The sequence below is a fragment of the Copadichromis virginalis genome, linkage group LG9 (genome assembly GCF_057382275.1).
Source record: "Copadichromis virginalis isolate Kocher_CV1m ecotype Utaka linkage group LG9, C_Virginalis_male_GT1.1, whole genome shotgun sequence".
Taxonomy (NCBI): domain Eukaryota; kingdom Metazoa; phylum Chordata; class Actinopteri; order Cichliformes; family Cichlidae; genus Copadichromis; species Copadichromis virginalis.
The window spans coordinates 8,527,810-8,534,934 of record NC_140626.1 but is presented as its reverse complement, the minus strand read 5'-3'; positions in this window follow the sequence as shown (position 1 = coordinate 8,534,934).

Genomic DNA, 7,125 nt, shown 5'->3' with positions numbered 1-7,125 from the left:
CGGCTGTTTTCACCTTTTAGAAAGAGACGTATTGACATCCTAAGTGAACCATATCCGGTAAAAACTGTAGATTCGCCCCATGGCGTGGCAAACAGAGTGTGCCGTGAGACATGTACCCTTTCCCCCCCTTTGACCCCTATCACTCTAAAGTAAGGGTCCCATTCATGGCAATGTATGGTTCTGACAGTGCCTTTAATACGTTTTTGTTGGAATCCTCTGTTGATATCGGTGTTTTTTACTGTACTTGGCTTAAGCTATAATGACAGGAAACAGGGGCACATGACCTTAGAAATACCTGCAAAACAGGACAAGAGTTTATCACAGGTTTTTTTTGTTGTTGTATTTGTTTGTTTGTTTTCTGTCCAAAACAAAAACACACACACTGTAAATAAGTTTTAATATATTTTATTGTCCTTTTTTTAAAGAAAGTAAAAAGTAAAAGGAAAAAAAAAGCTACAGTATCCCTTTTGTCATGGGTTTTTGCGTGTGCGTGTGTGTAAATACAATCTCCTGGACTGTTTCGTGGAAGGTGCAGTGTTTCATTTTCAGTCGCTCAGCTGAGCATGATTCGCCCGCTCGCTGACGCTCCAGCGATTTCAATGTGCATTCAAGCCATCTGTCACCGAAACATCCACTTGTCAAAAAGAGCCCCAAGGATGAATGAATCGAGAGGTAGCAAACGCACAAAAACAAAACAAAAAAAAGAGATGAACTCTCAGCACTCTTCTTCTTCTGATCACTCATGACCACGCCATATCTCTGCTGTGAGCTGAACTGGTCACTGTGATGTTTTCCAGAACTTTAAACACACTCGTGACAATTTCAGAGGAGGTGGTAAAATATATCAAATATTTGGCAAAAACAAACAAACAAACACCAATCCTCGTTGCTTTGCTTTATCTAAATCCCTTACTGTCTTGTCACTGTGGATTGTTCACCCAGGCAGTGCTATCTGGACAATGCAGCTTGAATGCACTTTGTTTTGCGAGCCCCTCGTGGTAGAAACCTGTAAAAAAGAGGGGTTAACACACTAACTGACGAATGGTGCTATCAGTAATTTAGCCAGACACATGTGTCTCATGATGAAAAAAATGTTTTTAAATAAAAAAGCCCAGTTTGTATTGTCCACATGCTGTAGTGTAGCTCAAGCGCCCCGACCTCCTCCTCTTGGGGGGCTGTGAAGAGTTTTTAACGTGTTTCACGTGTAGCAGCCATAATGTTGTGATGTCAGAGCTGATGTCAAAAAGGACAGGATGCTGGTACAGTGGGTTGGAGTGGGGGTGAGGTGGGGTTGGGGGTGGGAATCGAGCATCGTCACCTAAATCAGACTCCCAGGCCTCTCTCCGTGGCTTTACCAAAGGATGGTTGCCCCCTTATACATACGGTTGGAGGGCTGGAGGGGGAGGAGGGGTTCCTCGCCAACACAAAATACCGTGAGACCACAGTCCCTCCTCTCCACACCCTTCCCCATGAAAAAATCAAAAAAAGGGGGTAGCCTATGGCAGGACACTCACAGAGAACAGCAACGTGTTTGTTTTTTCTATCTCTTTTTAAGCTTAAAAGAAGTGAAACGTCGCCCAGGTGTGAACTCTTCAATCCCAGGGTGGTGGTGCCCCCCCCCTCCACGAGGCTGCTGGGGCCCCTGAACTCAGTGGGGGGGTTTTGTGCCACAGTCAAAACAATCCAAAAAAAAAATCAATCCTGGGAGGCGTGGAGTCTTTTTACATGGATGTGCTTTGTATGTTGTGCCGTGGTGAACACACGTTCTCAGCTTGTTCATTTTATTTTTCAGGACCGGGCGACCCTCTCTCCCCTCAGCTTTTACACCGCCCCCTGCCCCTCCCCCACCTGTGCTTTCAGCTGTAGAGCACTGTAGCTGCAGCAGCTAAGGAGAAAGGATACTGTAGCGTGGACTCAAAAGAAATAATGTTGCACTGACAAATATATTTAAGAGGTTTATGTGTTTCTAGCATTCATTTGCAAAAAAAAGAAAAGAAACTGAAGAAAATCAAAAACTGTTTTCTTTTTCTGTTCTTTTTATATATACATGCATATATATATATAGTTTCGGATTATGTGACATAATTCTGAAATGTAAAAATAATGAGATGTTTTCATTATTGAAAAGGCAGAAGAGATTTTTTTTCCTCCCAGCAGTAATGTCCCTCCCCCGTACATTTACATGGCATATTAACCCTTCGTTTTGTACTGTCATTCAGACTTTTGTGCAGATTTTCTTTCTTTCTTTCTTTTTTTTTTACAATAACAAGGAATTAAGATTTTTATTTTCAGTACTGCTTCTGTAATTTACTGTTGTTAAGGGCGGGAGGGGAAAGGAATAAACAGCAAAGGCCTTAAAAAATTGGAAAGGGAATTTGTGAGTTGTAATTCAGGCTTTGAAATGTTTTTTTTCTTTCTTTTTCTGCTCCAGTCGGACATCCAAACCACGGCCCTGCTGTGAAGGGTTAAACCAGCAGCTTCATAAGCAAGCAGCTCTTTGAAACAGCATCTTTTTTGTTGTTGTTGTTTTTGCTTGAGAGTGATGTGAAAGCACTATCAAGGCAACGCAGTGATGTTAAAAGAGAACTTTTTTGTCTGGTCTCTGTCTCATTGCCACCGCTTTCCAAAGATACAATAAAAAAAAAAAGCGTCTCCACACGAAGGAGGATGAACTTTTCTTTGCTGAGGAGTTTTGCTTTTTTTCTGCATTTAATAAAAGAGAAACAACTCACCGGCTCGATTGGCCTGACACTGAGCAATGACAGGTGAAAATTAACCTCCTGATCCCAGATCAGAACTCTACTAATGTGAGTTTCCACCTTACTGAAGTAGTTAACAGTGGTGAAACTGATGGCATAAAGTAAAGGGCGGGTGGTGACCACTAATGAGAAGCTGATGTGAGCTGGGATCAGTCACTCAGCTGGATTTTGATCCTGGTCTATCATTAGTTCAAACTGCATTTTCACTGATTTTTTTCTTCTTCTAAATTTACAGGGGTCATATCGTTTTGCCACTTATTTTGGCAGGCCAGGAAATGAGACAGAAAGTATCACCACAGAGATTTTTAAAATCTCTGGTTTCAGTGTCAGTTTCAATTTAGAGCGTGAGATACAGCATGTAAGCAGCTCATTGAGGAATGCTTATACACACATCTTGAAAGACATAGCAGGACCCTCATCATCGTTAGCAAGCAAATTAGAGTCCTAACATCTTTCAGCTGCTATATCCTTCACACGCTATTGACTACATGAGAGCTTAGAGCATGCAAACCCAACTTCATCGTTGTTTTATCTCTCCTCAGACTGCTGAAAACTAATAATCTTGCAAAACTATGCTCAACATTAATTAATGATTAATTAATTAGTCATTAACACACAGAGTATCATCAGTTATTTATCTGTGTGGCACGATTGATGGAGAATTGTAGCTTGATATACACCACAATTAGAAAGTGTCTGATATGGATACTTTATTTAGCAGTACTTCTTTGGGTTTTAAAGTCTTCTTTTCCAAAGGCTTTAAAGTGCTGCTTCTTTGTGAATATGTTATCTACTAATTCTAAAGATTAGTCTTTAATTATTAATTTTGGGGATAATGAAAAATCCCTTTTGTGTTTAGCTTTTCTATTCTATACCAGTGCAGTCGCTCTTATTAAAATCTGCAGAAGTCATTATTGAATCACCTCCTTAAAAGGCTATTAGTTTATCACTTATTAAGAATCAGTCAGTGCTGTAGCTACAATATCAGTAAAAAAAAAATCTCTTTCTCCAGGTCAAACGTAACATGGAGCCAAAAAATCAAAGCCACAGTCGCACTGTGAGGAGAATCACTCACATTGTTTTTTGTCACAACTAGAAATTTGAAAATGTTTGACTTACTAGTTTGTAAAGGCTTTTTAGCTTTGCAGGAAAGAAGTTATAGCAGCATAACCACAGCACTAGTAACGTCCCGGACAGGCTCGCATCTGAAACTTGTAGTTTTATATTTTGCCACTGGGTGGCTCTGTGGAGTAATATTGAGTTCTTTATTCTGTATCATATTCCACGTTTGTTAAATAAAAGGAACATTATTATGAAACGGTCTCTAATGTATTAATGTAGAGCACTACAGTAAATGTGTATTTGCTTCATTATTTTTCTTTTTTGTTTCCATATTGTTTAATGTCTGCAAATGATTTAGTGGACTAGGAATGATTTGCCAGTTATAATACGTGCAAACATAATACACAGTTTGTTTGTTTTTTATTGTGGGCATTGTGATATGTTATCACGGACGCAGAGTGACTGGCTGACTTCAATAAGTTGCTGTGTTACACAGTCTTTACTGGTACTGCCAAATAAAACAGAACCGTTAGTTATCTGCGCCTTTCCTGCTATAACAAGAGGAAATTGTGTCTGTCATCTCGCTATTTTTCCATGACGAAGTCGTCTGCCCTCAAAGTGCAGCTCTGAAAAAAACTTAGATTTGAAATCGTATTTGTTATGCCCCTGTCCATGCAGTAGCCAAATCCCACCACAGGGGGGCTCCAGAATCCACAGAAGTCCTATGGCATTTATCCAGGATACCTCAGCTATTACGGCCCATCACTTTTATACCATTGGCTGTAAAAAAACAAAACAAAAAAAAAGGCTACAAAAACTCACCATCCACTTCATTAGGAACAGGTTTTTTGTTCCATATTGATATGATAGCATCACAGAGATGCTGCAGATCTGTTCGTTGTACATCCATGATCTGAAATTCTCATTCCTCCATATCCCAAAGATGCTCTCTTGGACTGAGATCTGGTGGTGGTGGAGGCCACCTGAGTACAGCGAGCTCATTGTTATATTCAAGAAACCAATTTGAGATAATTTGAGCTTTGTGACCTGGCACGTTGTCATTAGTAGATTATACACTGTTGCCAAAAAGGGATGGATATAATCAGCAAGAGTAGCTACTCAGGTAGGATGTGGCATTTTAAATGATGCTCAGTACTAAGGAGCCCAAGATGTGCCAAGGAACCACAACATTACACCACAAGCAACAACTTGAATTGTTCATACAAGGCAGGATGGAGCCGTGCTTTTATGTTCTTAAAGCTAAAGTCTGATCTTATCATGTGAATTTTGCTGGAATGTATGCACAGTTTTATTTATATAGCACCTTTTAAGATAAATATCACAAAAAATTGTCTAAAAAAGTTACCCAAAAGCAACTTTACTTAAAAAGATGGCTCTTTAGTTGTTTTTTATAAGAAACCACCAAATCCGTAGATCTAAGGCTCAGTGGGGGAGAGTCTAGGGGTCACTGTGGGAAAATCTGTGTCTCCTTTAGTTTTCTTGTATAACACAAGGTCTCTGATATCCTGATCGCAGGATATCAGAGACCTGCTGGAGACAAATGGCTGTAAAGGTTCAGTGATGTACATCAGTGTTTACCCACAGAGAGCTCTGAAAGTCACAACCAGAATCTTGAAGTGGACTCTGAAGTTGACGAGGAGCCAGTGCATCTGAATTAGAAAGTGACCTGACAGTACTCACAGGTGCATTCTGAACAACTTGCATACATTCTGAGGAGGTTTTGTTGAGACAAGTGAACAAGCAATTGCAATATTCCAGAAAGGATGAGATAAAAGTATTTGCCATAATTTCTAATTCACAGCGTGAGAATCACAGCGTGAGATTTCATGTGATCGTGATCATCCAAAGTTAAAGCACAAAACTGTCAGGGGCACAAACAAGGACTTCTGTTTTTTCTATATTAATCTGAAAAAAATGTCAGCCACCCATGCAGGACCTGAATCTGAATCTGGTATTTAGAAAATCAGCAGCACAAGAGAATACAAAAATAGGGGTTGACTTTGCCTCCACACCTAAACAGAAAAACAATAACAGTCAGTGAGATTTGGCAAGTGGGGGAACACTAAGATCTGTTGTAGTTCCCAGCTCAGGGAAAATAATAACAGCTCACAATAATTTCTATTGGCACCATAGGCAAGAAAAGCAACTGACAATCTGTATAGCTTATATCTTTATATGTATATATTTACAAAAATTGCTATATTAAAGTTTTGTTTTTTTGCTTCTATTGTTTATTGTTTATTTCATAGCATGGTGTCTATTATTCAGTGGAAAGACAGTGGATCACTGCTGGAATATCCACTCATGTCTCTTTTTGCAGGATGTCTCATGGAACTGCCTGTAGGATTGTCTAGATTTGCATTCAAATGCCCATCCAAAACAAATGCCTCTTTGGGGAATGTTTGCTCCCTTTCAGCAATGTCTTCATTCTTACTTAAGTGTGATTTGGGATGTATATCAGTAAAATCACAACTTAATCGGAACCTGCAGCAATTTCTGTTTCTCTGGAATGATATGAGCCATGTCGTTTATATGAGCCATATCACAAGTCATATCAACGTTTATCCTTGTAATAATACAAAAAAACATACTTTGAGTTTTAAAACTACTGCTGAATACCTGAAAAAAGTAGAAAGAAATAGCTGTAGTTTCTAGAACAGATCTTTCTGTGAGAAATAGAGAGCTGCATTCTCTTGTAAACACTCCCAGGAGGCTAAACAGGATTTGAGGGTCTTCCGGCCCACTGTTTATTTTTTCTCACTTTCTTTCCCCCACTGTGTCCACTAGTGCTCAGGCACAAAATAACAAATCAGAAAGTTTAAAGTAAATAAATAGCTGAGTGAGTTTACTTATTTATTTTTTTACTAGAACTCATACAAAAAAGTAATGGTAGTGGCTCATTTTGTATTTGTGGCATCTAATACCTCTAAAAGAATTTTCATAAAAAAATAAATAAATTTCAGCTTTGTGGTTGTTAAAAAAAGTATTACACATTTTTAAAGAGTCCACTCGAATTTCAGGTTTTCAGTAATATAGATACTTTACAGCAAACCCTTGATTTTATTCTTTTTCATTTTTTCATTTTCTATTGGTTTTATATAACTTTTTATTATATAACTAAATTGGATTAACAACAAAAACATTTTAAATAAATTATCATATTTAAAATATGAGTAAAAGAAATTACGACTGGATTTTTAAAAATTGTTTTGTAGTAAATTACACAGTAAAAGATAATTAATCAGATGTATTTAAACTTTATAGCCTACTCTTTTTTTTAGCT